This window comes from Convolutriloba macropyga, chromosome 10 (genome assembly GCF_964194025.1).
Source record: "Convolutriloba macropyga chromosome 10, txConMacr16.3, whole genome shotgun sequence".
NCBI lineage: Eukaryota > Metazoa > Xenacoelomorpha > Acoela > Convolutidae > Convolutriloba > Convolutriloba macropyga.
This window is the reverse complement of record NC_134477.1, coordinates 26,235,238-26,248,068: the sequence shown is the minus strand read 5'-3', so window position 1 is coordinate 26,248,068 and position 12,831 is coordinate 26,235,238. Positions and strand designations below refer to the sequence as shown.

General features: G+C 35.8%; 2 protein-coding genes across 2 annotated transcripts in view; both read left to right on the top strand.

Moving 5' to 3' along the window:
• Positions 1 to 3,835: 3,835 nt before the first annotated feature.
• Positions 3,836 to 12,831, top strand: part of LOC142348845 (snRNA-activating protein complex subunit 3-like) — a 169,596-nt gene continuing 160,600 nt past the window's right edge. Inside the window, exon 1 of the mRNA XM_075400387.1 lies at positions 3,836 to 3,866. The gene's annotated coding sequence lies outside the window, so the exon portion shown is untranslated. The remainder of the gene's footprint in view (positions 3,867 to 12,831) is intronic.
• The window catches only part of LOC142348844 (uncharacterized), an 83,194-nt gene continuing 74,216 nt past the window's right edge, over positions 3,854 to 12,831 (top strand). The window contains exon 1 of the mRNA XM_075400386.1: positions 3,854 to 3,865. The gene's annotated coding sequence lies outside the window, so the exon portion shown is untranslated. The remainder of the gene's footprint in view (positions 3,866 to 12,831) is intronic.

Here is a 12,831-nt window from a genome sequence, read left to right as displayed (position 1 = left end):
AGATATAAAACAACAAGCCAAAAAATTAGCAAGACTCCGCAATAGTAACGAAATTGCAAAACATACGCTTTCAATCAACAACAACACATATGAAACAACAGTTATCAAAGAAAACGATTATGAAACTATATAGGATAACAGAATAAATAATTGATTACAAAACTGGAGAAAACTCATTCATTCATAATATCACTTATTAAATCCCTCATCTTCCATTCAACCATTAAATATATTCACCCATTCACCAGACATTCGCCGGCCTTTACACGCAACCACTGTTCTACCCGCCATTCACCCATATATCGACTCACCTCCATACACACGAAACGATAATAACAAGACAGACCAAAAATCAAGGAGAAATAGACAAAACCTCGCATTGAAGTAACAAGTCACAACGGGAACGGATCCAAGACGGGACCACAAGATAATAATATTCTTGAATACAATGACTGTGAAGTCGACAAAATTAGTAACATCAAATACTACGAATAAAGCGAAATTGGTACATGCAAATTCAGACCAATAGACCTTGAAATGAAAAAGACTGTGATACAATTTTTTGCCAAAAGCAAAAGCCATTGAATTAAAAGCATACGGACCATCAAATCAACCTTCTTAAAAAGAATTAGATTGGTGTTCACAATACACTGATTACATACACGCAATATGACCTAGTTACTATTTTTCAGTTGCAATCAGATCAAACGTTTTAGAGGGCGACGAAGTTCGAAGGACACTCGCACAATTAAGCCTCTTAAAGCGCACCCAATATAAATTACGAAGTTTAAATATATCATAAAAACTCATTGATAAGCCAAACCTACAACCGTGATTAGAATATGCACAGAGAAGAGTCCAACTAACGAAAGTTTATAACCATAACAACCCCTCATGTGTACCCAAAATATAACCCACAATCCAATTGTCCTGGAGGCAAAAGATTCCAAACCCAAGTCAAACTTTTGGATTGAAAATTAGATATTAGAGAAGTATCCTTACTCCAGAACCTTGAAAACGAGGAAGTATATATAGATTGCACAAAATTACAATGTGACGCTCACACAGGAGAATGCCAAACTACAACACTTACCAAAGCAACCATAATTTGTGGACCAAAAGAACAGTATCAAGTCTTTGAAATAATTTGTTTTGGTGCGTTCATGGCCAGGTGCCAAGAACGTTATTGGATAGAAAAAAATGCTAAAGAACAATAGTACAAGAACAATATAATTAAAAAAACAAAAAGATTTGAAAGATACTAAATCACAAATTGAATCGACAAAACATCAGTTTTATCCAAAAAACGAGTACAATACGTACACCGATTACGAAAACAAACATACCCATTGGATAAAAGTGCCAAGCTCGCATAGGAACTTTGACCAATTCATTTCAGTAGACACTGAAGGAACTGCAAGATATAGATTAACTCCTTAACCTGTGAAAGCAGTGCAAAAATTACACATCTCACCAGAAGAAAATGAGCTGAAAAGCAAATTTAGCCACGCTAGTATTATAGAATGCAGAAATTACAGCAAACAATAATTAGTAAAACAACGATGAAGAGACTTCTTCAGAGAATATATGCGAGACCTTGAAAAACCATTAGAGGAAGCAACCTCAGCTAACGCAGAAAAACTATTGGTAATCAAACAATTAGGATTACTCGAAACCTGCAAAAGTTACCAAATCTCACTAAGATGATAAAAGATCTTAAAATTAACTGATTCAATTTCCGGACCGACCATTCAGGCGTTAATTGCAAAAAAATTTTTGACGGAAAATGGTTAAAGGACCAAATTATAACTAAAAATGGCCATATTTCACGCCATGTTCAATTTTTTTTCTTATTTGTATCAAATGTAGTAATAAACTTTTACGATGTTTTTGCTATACGAAGAGCATTTGGCAAACAAATTGTTATAACGAATATTCTATTAACAGGAGTGTTTAGGATATTTTCTCAGACACTAACCCAGCTCGTAGTACAATTACAACACTAGTTACTATTATAGCAAATATAACAATACGATGAAGAACACCACTACAATTATAGATCATCTAGGAAGAAATGAAAAAGTAAAAATTACAAAGAAGATTCGCCATTATGTGAGATGATGTTGATGAAGAAATATTTACGTAGATACAAACTATAAACATAATTAAAAAACCTTTCTTAGGACAGACAAGGGTATTGAATTAAAAACAATTGATTCATAAACCAAAAAGGTAACATTACGAGAAAAAAATATGTACAGGAATCATTTCAGAAAGACTTAATGGCAACAATTACAGAAATGCAGAAATTATATGAACCTCTATTAAAGCCTCCACCTCTCATAACACATCCACCAATTATAACACCTCTACCATATCAATGCCCTACCTCACCGCGACATCCAATAACAGACCCAAGACCACCATACAGAAACCCACAGATTTCACCAACAGCAAAACTCATAATTCCATCAGTGGAATTAAACGAAATTCACAACCCACCACCGCTAGATTTTCAACAACTAAAACTACCACCGAGTTCTAAAGAACATAACGGAAGCTCAAGATTAAGTTTATACATTATTAACGATGAGGACAGACCACACACTAATGAAGTAACATACTACAACAAACAATGAATTGATCACTATGAAATTTTATTGATAAATAACATTCAAAGTGTATATAACATATCAAAAGAACGCATCAACGCAGTTTGAGGTTACATCTACACTTATTGATCAGTCCAAAAACTCACTTCAATAAACACATTCTGTCACCTTCCCGTCACTTCATGTAAGATGACAGCTGTCGAGTACCCATCTCGAATTATAATACAACTGGAAAAACTCATTCAACCACCAAAATCAAAAATGAACAGCAGATCCTTAAACTGTAGTTTAAGCTGACATGATAAACGCTGACACCATAGCATGCAAGTGTCAGCTAACAATCAACTGTCAGTTAACACGCAACTATCTTACACAAATGTCAGCTAACAACTAACAAACTGTTAACCGTTCACAGAATAATCACGCCATTTTTAATAAACAGCAAATATACTTTGTATAAACAATTAATCAATCATCTTGTATAACCATTCATCACCATTAGCAATAACCATTTCCAATAACCAAACCCATGATTAAATAATTATGATTCACATATTTATGTCTTAGCTACAGCGTTGAGAAACGAGAGCTAAATTCAGGCTCTGAACAAACCAGTCCAGCAAATACGATCATCGGCACTAGAACTCAAGCAGTCGTCATGGACACCAACCAGATGGCCGCAAACCCTAAGATAGAGGTTGACTATTTAACCGACAAACCATCAACCAGACTAAAAACAGTCTTAGAGAAAGAGAGACAAATGTGCATAAGAGCACAGATTAATAACTTTCAGACGCCCCACCCGCATATTCCAGAACAACTAATACAGAATATAGATACGTACCTATACTCAAACCCATACAAACCACTTGCTAAGATAGCCTGTCAAGCAAAACCATCATGACAGTCTACACCCCTTGCAACAAAAACAAAATTTTGACACCATTTGTAATAGCTATCAAATATATACACAGGCAGCACCAATAGCAATGTACTCTCCACCAAAGAGACCATCACCACTACAACAATATCCCCCCGTCAACGTACCTATTAACATAAAAAGTTGACAAGGACAACCTCGCAAAAATCCAATCATTGAACATTGCAGAAAATGGGTTGAGCAACAAACCATTAATTATAAAACAGATAACCTACGATTCCCAAATGCAGTCGCCCCCAGGTCATTTGACCCTAAAAGTTTCTTCCAACAATCCATCTATGAGCCTAATTGTTGTGATAAACTTATTAAATAGAGAAGGACAATGATTCTCACGGCGAATGACGTGGCCACCGCAATTATGGAAAGTGAATGCCTGGACGATAGAACGAAGAAAGCTATACGCGCTATTCTAGAGGACAATATTGCCAAAAACAATCGCATTGCCCAACTCGAAGCAGAAGTGGAACAAGTGAAAATTAAAGTGAATCAACTGGAAAGATATGAATCCAAGGACTGTTTAATATTTCGAAATTTGCCAATTGGAGCTAATGGCTCGCTAATCATGGATGTGGTGGCATTTATAAGAAACCTCATGCAAGTTGAATGTGAACCCCACGATTTGAAAGCATGTCATGCTTTGGGCAATGGGACAACCCAACAACCACCTGGGATTGTTGCTAAGTTCTTATACAACGATCAGAAGGATCGAATCTGGAGCCGCAAACGTTTTCTAAAGTTTTTCAAGAACCCAATGAATGGCAAGCCAGTATTTCTTTAAGAACGCCTAACAAAATACGACATAAACCTAAAAGAAACTGCGGAAAGTCAAAACCTATTGGTAACAACCTACAACTCGGCTCCAATGCTACATTTTGAAGAAGGTGGTAGAACTAGAAGCCATACTATCAATTCAGTGAAAGACATCGACGAACTAAAGCAAACGGCCGAGAAAAAAATGCGGAGACTAAACACGCAACAACAAACGTCCAATGCGCCTTTATCCAATCCTGTGCCTGCTTCCAATGTCTTTGTGCAGCCGTCTACCCCACTCCCCAGTTTGTTTCGTCAGCCCAATTTCCAGCCAAGAACCCCAATTTCTACTGGCATTCCAGGACTTAAAAGAATGAGAGAAAAGACCACGTTTAGCGATCAAGAGTCATCGTTAGTGGAGGAACTCAGAAGTAGAAAAGACAACAAGGACGATCTTTTGGATTACGTAATGGGATTAATTGGTGATACCCCTAACGCTAAGGAAAGTAATCTGGACACAATCATTGAGCAGCCCTTTCATGTGGAGGAAAGTGAGGAGTTCCGGACCCAGGACTAGCGGTAATCATCCTCAAACAAGTCGTATACAATCTATTTCTATTCTAACTGTTAACGTTAGGTCGCTTCGTAAAAATCTTAACAACCTGGAAGCACTAGTGTTCAGCCTTGAGTCTCCGCCGTCAGTAATATGCCTTACAGAAACATGGTTAAATGAAGACGATGATAAGTTTTGTTATCTATTGAAAGGTTATAATTGCCTTTCAAGCATAGTTCGTGACTCAAGAGGGGGAGGTGTGATGATACAAATTCATGAAACTATTTCATTTGTTAAAGAACTGTCATCATGTTTACCTGAATCAGCCTTTGTTCAACTAAAAGCGGGAAATTTTTGTTTTCAAGTGTTAACCTGTTATAATCCCCCACGCACTAATAAGCTGGAGTTCCTTGATATCTTTGATAGTTTTCTGGAAAGTTGTTCTGATGATCTTGGAATTGTTATATGTGGAGATTTCAACATAAATACTTTGGATTGTAACCTGATATCGAGAAACTACTTAAATGCTATTGCTGCAAATGGATACGGTTTTTTGATAGATGAACCGACTCGTGTTTCACACGAATCGGCTACCTGCATTGATCATTATATAACTAAAAATATTGTAGTCTTCCAATCATTGGTCATGGAGGCCGAGAATATTACCCATCATTATCCAATATATCTTCAGTTTTTTTGTGACAGTGTCAAAGATTCTACTGAAAAAGTTTTCCGGGACAGGTCTTTTTTGAATAACAAAGAACAAGTTCTGATTTACCAGTTTAAATTGAGTCACCAACTTGCCAAGTGTAAGTTATCTGATGTCTTATATGTCGATGAAGCTTTTGAGCTATTCCAGCGAACAGTTTTAAGTGTGACTGATTCTTTTGCACCTATAAAGAAAAGCCGAAATATCAAAATATCAAGACTCAAATGGTTCTCAAACACTCTGAAAAACATGCGGACTAAAAGAAATCGACTACACCGAGAGTGGTCAAAAGATAAGTCCAACAGTCAAAATAATAAATCATCTTCTGGGGTTGATAACATGAGCAACCTTAGTGTAAAAGCAACTTCACCTGTTACATCGGGGTATCTGGCTGAGCTGGTGAATAAGTCATTCAAGAAGGGCTTTTTTCCAAGTTTTCTGCGCAAGGCGAAAGTAATTCTACTTCATAAGTCCGGCTCAAAGCTTGATGAGAATAACTACAGACCAATATCTCTCTTAATTGTATGGAGTAAAATTTTTGAACGAGTCATGTTTAATAGAGTCTACTATTATTTTGAATCTTTTAGTCTCTTCTTTAATAAACAATTTGGTTTTCGAAAAAAGCATAGTTGCGCTGATGCTCTGGCAGAGCTGACAGAGAGGATAAGGCATGGTAGAACTAAATTTTCTGTGAACTTTTTCTTGGATCTTAAAAAAGCATTTGATACTCTAGATCATAGCATCCTAATTAAAAAGTTGTCCTGCTATGGAATTGGAGGAAATGCCTTAAAATGGTTTGAAAGCTATCTACATAACAGGTCTCAACGAGTAAAATTTTCTGGTTTTGCATCTTCATATAAAGAAATATCTTGTGGCGTTCCACAAGGGTCTGTTTTAGGCCCTATTTTGTTTTTGATATATATAAATGACCTACCAAGTGTGTGTAAAAAGTTAGAACTTTTTCTTTTTTGCTGATGGAACAAATCTATCCGCACTCGATGTGACTTATGAACAAATCACAGCCGACCTTGAGTCGGTTAGCAGATGGTTGACTTCTAACAAACTAGTACTGAATCTGGATAAAACAGTTTACTTAAACATAGGTCATCGTGCTTCCAGTGTTGGTAGCTTCTGTATTGAAAATATTAATGTGCAAGCTGCTGCTACATGTAAATACCTGGGAGTTATGCTGGACTGTAAGCTGGCTTTTCATTCGCATATTGGAAATGTTTTGAAAAGGTTAAGCACCCAGTGTGGAGTCATTTCAAAGTTACGTCACTATGTACCCAGAAAAGTCTTGATATTATACTACAATTCGAATATCAAGTCCAATATTCAGTACGGACTTCTTGTGTATGGATGCTGCAGTCATTCTACCCTGTCCAGGATTTTTTCACTGCAGAAAAAAATTCTAAAATTCATTTGTTTCAGGAAAAAGCGTGATCAGTGCTCAGATCTTTTTGAAAAGCATCAAATTTTATCGGTTCATGAATTGTACTTGTATGAGCTACTTAAATTTGTTCTGCGTTCTCTGAACAGTCACCACAGTGAAGAGTATCTCAACTCGTTTTTTGAACGCTCTGATCGTATTACCAGAAGTGCTAATTTACGTCTGTTGAAACTGCCATTATGTAAAAAGCAAATCGAAAAAAATTCCATAAAGCATAGAGGTACTATTCTTTTTAATGCATTAGAGAGAAGTGGAGTATTGCCCAATAATCTTACAGAGCTTACTCCGTCAGAGCTTGTAAATTTTGTGCATTTATTTAGAAAACATTATTTGATTGGAAATTCAGATTTAGTTACCTTGGTGTACAAACAAAAGGGTTCGTGAGGGCTCCTGTCCCGGGCTGCTACGGCAGCCTGGGGCAGGAGCCCATTTTTTTAACTTCTAATTTTCCATACCAAATATGAGCTTCGTAGCTTTTTTAGTTTTCGAGATATGGCCCTTTCTGGTCCATAATACCAAAAACACTTAGAAATTTTTTGGTCGATAGGAGACAAAATTATCGAGTTTTCTAAAGTTTTGATTTTTCTACAGCTCTTTGCTTTTGTGAGCGTCCTCGTGGTGCTCAGACCTGGGCAGTAGGACCAAAAAGTTCTTGGACGTTTTTTTTATGATCAGAAACACTTGTGACTTCTTTTGCTACTTTTTTACAGAGCCCTTTTCTTCTCTAGGTCTTTTTTCATTTTGCTTTGAAGACGTATTACGCAGTGGGGCAGACCTTGTGTAGGCCTGATGGCTTCGTTGTCTGCCCTCTCCAGCTTAAAAGTCCAGCATGACTCTATTAATAGTATCCTTTCTTTTTTTGCATATCTGTTACCGTTTTTGAAAGTTGTTATTTCATTTAGTACTGGAGAAATAAATTCTTTCTTTCTTTCTTTCTTTCTTTCTTTCTATGAACGAACCCCTGACCAAACAGTCAATGAAACAGATGATTCAACGATCAATACCCGATAGAACTCGTCAAACCAAATTCAGCACAATGCAATCCATTATTATTTGGCAGACATGCCATGCCATACCAATGAAAATTACAAAACTTCAAAATAGAAACACTACACAATCTCAAGCACCAATTAGACAAAATTTAGCCACCCATACTGTCAGAAACAACACAGACCATCAAACGGAGAACAAAAAGTATGGATAGAGATAAGTCTCATCAAGGGGACTACCCAATGCTCAAACAATTCTACAGCTTGAGGGAACAGTTTTTCTATGATTATAGTTATCGTTTTAAGTCACCCACGAACTGAACCTTTGACCATGCGATTGCTAGAGCTTCGCAAGACCTCAACGCCTATGAAGTTTTTGATCAAAAATCAGTTCAATTTCCTTTTAATCTATTACACCCAACACCCGTAGATGTTGAAAAAACCTATTTCCGTGTTTATGAAACCAAGTTAACCCAAAACCTCATTTCTTACGCTATTTCATAGAATATCATTGCAAACGGATAATGACAGATAAAGATCGAGAAGTCAGAAAAAAGTCAGAGCAACTGTTGTCAATATGAAAAGGAACAACGTGCTCGATACAATGGCTGATTTTTTCAAAAAAAACAAACATGAAAGAATTCAACCAATTTACGTCGAAAACAGACTATCTAAAACAAATTAATCTTGTAGAATCTATGGTCTCCAGTCCAATTCACTGATTAATTTGGTTAATGGTTCACCTTACACTAATGTTAACTTATAGTATAACCTACGTTTATATTCAACGTCTTATAACCACCTTTATAATCAACGTTTTCTGATCAAGGTCTTATATTCAACGTCTCAAACATCAAAAACGTCTAATCAATTTATCAACGTCTATGTGTCATAAGACCATACCCCCCACGTAAAACCCCCTTTATAATTGAATACCTGCACAATTTTTTTTGAAAAACTTCTACAACTAACCACATGACTAACCACTTCACTAGTTTTTGTTTGCCTGAACAATTACCTTGTTACCAGTCTATAAAACAACGTTCACAAATAATTTCACTGGCAAATAGACAGGTGTTAGTTGGATAACTATTCCAGTATTTTATTCAGTAATATCAAAACGCTGAAGAACCATTACTATCTACCCAATAGTACCATCAGCAATACCCTGGAGTACCATTATAGTAATCGATCTAAACTACTAGTTCAGCGGTATAATCTTTATTATTATACCAATTTAAACTTTCTACAACGACTATTTCACAGAATTAATAAAAATCCAAATAACAATTAGCAATTAGGATAAAACGAGTAGCTATATACCAAGATCTGTAATACCAAGATACCAAGTAATGCAATATAAGTTGTTTCATACTTGATAGAATAGGAAAATGTTTATACAAGAAAAGTGTGAATTCTAGCAATCGCACATGCAATTGATATATTTAACTGTAATGTATGTAAGTAGTTTAACAAAATGACCAAAAAAAAGAAAAATTTACATTAAACACAAAGAGACAGGGTAAAAACTTGTCACATGTCAAATTGGAAAATACACGTCTAAATTTGGCATGAAAACATACAACAAAAAAACAAGCGAATAGCAAACGAGCAAAGTTATATCTAACAGATTGATATTTTACTGAAAAACAAATACTATTTTCTTACCCGCTCTAAACATACGCCATGTAAAACCGAATCAGAAGATAACAAAAGTTTAACAGATTTTTTATGACCACAACCAAATCGAAACTTTCACATGTGATAATAACATAAAAAAACAATAGAAAAACAACAAGATACTTAAACAGAATACCTAAATTTAGATGTGAACATCTACAGTTATAACAGATGACGACGTAGAACAGACATAAATGGTTACGAATATGAACAAAAAACCCAAAACGTACATGTCCAATTCACGAACATACTAACAGCTAACAATTTAAACAACCAATGCATAACGAGAGAAACTATTCCTGAAACTGAAACTTCCGAAATATGACTGAAACTTTAACTACAACCTGAAAAAATGCAGATGAAATAGGAATGTGAACAAAATGAAAATTAATCCTGTTTGAAAATATTAACTTCTGGTCTACGTTGTCGAAATCTTTTAAAACTTGACAAGTTTTTTCAAAGGCTCGGGATAACAGTGCTTGTTTGGATACTAATACCCACTACTTTTTTGGTTGGCAACCAGGAAGAATTAATTTTTTAAACTAACACCTAACATTCAAAATAAACTTGAGACAAATAAACTTCATCAACGGCCGTACCAAACTAATAATCTAACCATTAAAGACTTATATGAAGCCTTTCTATTTTCTTTTCCATAGAAATGAAGAGTGTTATCAATAACATATAATTAGAATTATTCTTAACAAATACCTCCTGAGCGAATACAAAAAAAGATTCTAAAGAACATGAATTATTTGTCAACTTTTATACGATTGAACCTAAAACCTGAGAACCTCCTATGGCACTATAAATCTTTACTTCAATTAATTTACAACTAACAATTAACTCTTTTATCTCTAAAAAAGGTAAGTCAAGAAGTCAGAAAGATGGAATCAATATTGATTGACATCCAATATCTAGTTCAAAGATTTATTTTAAAGAAAACAATAAATCCTTACCTGACTATAAAAACTCAATCTCATTGCTGGAATATATAAATATTCCCTTTCACCATTTCCTATTTCACTGAGTCAGACCTGATATAACAATAAAGTATATTTCCCGCTCTACGCCTGTCGTGAATTATATATTGAGATATAATTTACACCAAAGCATTGGGGCCCGTGCACCGTCTACTAATACTCCTTATTGAAGAACAACATTCTAAAGACAGATATCAAACCGACAGGTTATTCAAATTAACAGGGATCTTAGTTTCCATGAGCAGCTGAATAGATCCTAAAAAAGATGGCTCATGCTATAAGATCAATTTACTTAATAAGACATCAAGTTCCCCTGAACACGCGCATTCTTCTTCTATAATCACCTGTGCTTTCACACATCATTTACAGCAATCTTTTTTTCAAAATTTATCTGTGAAAAACATAAAATGCCTCAATCGACAGATTGAATGGGGTATAAAGGTGTGCTTTCTACGCAAAAAAGTATGACAAAGCGAGAGATCTGCCAATCCATTGCGATCAAAAATGAAAAACAGATCAATAACAGCTGAAAACAATTAATGCAGCACGGGAAGATTAGTGAAAAAATTCATCAAAGACTAAGGTCAACGCGTTCACAACCAGCGAGGCTTTATGACCTGGCAAAGGTACAAAAAAAGATACACCTCTCTGACTCGTTTTTTCAATACCTGGAAGCAGTTACGAAAATTTAAACAGATTTCTAAAACCATTTTTCCAGTATTACCGGGCGCAAACATTGAAACCAACACGCAAGATGCTAGAAAGGCCTTAGAGTCTCTCACTCTTGAAGATGACAAGCAGATAGTTTCTCTTGACGTAAAATGTTTGTAAAACAATGTTCCGGTTGGAGAGGCTATAGAAATTGCTCTAAGAGAACTCTATTCAAGCAACCTACTTCCAGATATCCCAAGCTCCACGATGAAAATTTTGATTAAGCTTGCAATGACAAATGTTCATTTTAAATGTAATGGGATCTGATATGTACAATCAAATGGTGTGGCTATTGGTGCATCATTGGCTGTTATACTAGCAAACGTGTGGATGAAATTGTTTGAGGCATCACTGCAAAAACCAGAGCTCAGTGAAAATATCTCCAGATCCGAAACGGGAAGTGCAAAGACTGTCACCGAAAAGTGACTTTCCGAGGAAGAAGAGTAGAATGTGAATCATGCAAAAACTGGTTTCATGCAAAATGCCAAAACATAACTAATGAGGAATACGCCAGCATGCAGAATGTTGTTTGGGTGTGTACTTATTGCAGCAATCAACAGACAGTGAGGTGGTATGAAGAGATGAAATTGTTTAAGGGTGTGTGGATGATATTATCTGCTAGGTTCGTGGTTACGCGGGCGAGAACTTAAAATTTGCAAATTGATTACAATACAACCTGCAATTTATCTTAGTAAAAGTTACCAAGAAAAGGATTTGGCTTTTCTTGAAATTAACATAAATAATACCAGCAAAAGCAATATCACCTGTGATTGGTATCAAAAACCAACTGACACTGGAATAATACTGAATTTTTGCAGCTGTGCACCGCTTCAGCATAATAAAAATGTGATTCAAAGGACGGTTCACAGGGTTTTTAAAGCAACCTCTAATTGTTTGGCCTTCGATCAGGCTCGTGAAAAGAACAAAACTTGCGGCACCAAAAATTAGTTTTCAGAGGAATCTTTTTAAAAATTAGTCAACCCGACTTTAGAAAAGATAATAAGTGGCGGTAAAGACGAATTGAGAGCAACACCAAAAAGAGCATCAAAAAAACAAGACTAGATCTTATGACAATCCAACTAATTTTCTGCAATACACCGGCAACCTTACTCAAAACTTTGCGAACAAACTGAAGAAACTATGCGAGTTGCAAGTGGTTTTTATAACGCACAAATTAAGATCATGGCTCTCCACACTGAATTTATCCTTCGACAGAGACCTGAAATCCCATGTGATGTTTGAAAGAAAAAGTAATGCGGATCCATCTATGTTGGGCAAACAAGACGCTATGTTACCGCAAGATACAACAGAAAATGAAAAGAAGGATTCACAGTTCGGTCAACATCTGGTTAAATGTTGTGGCGCCACGCATGACACTGAATGGAAAATTCTGGACGCCTGTCGGACAGTAGAAGAGCTAATGACTATCGAAGCTATATACATCAGCAAGCTGA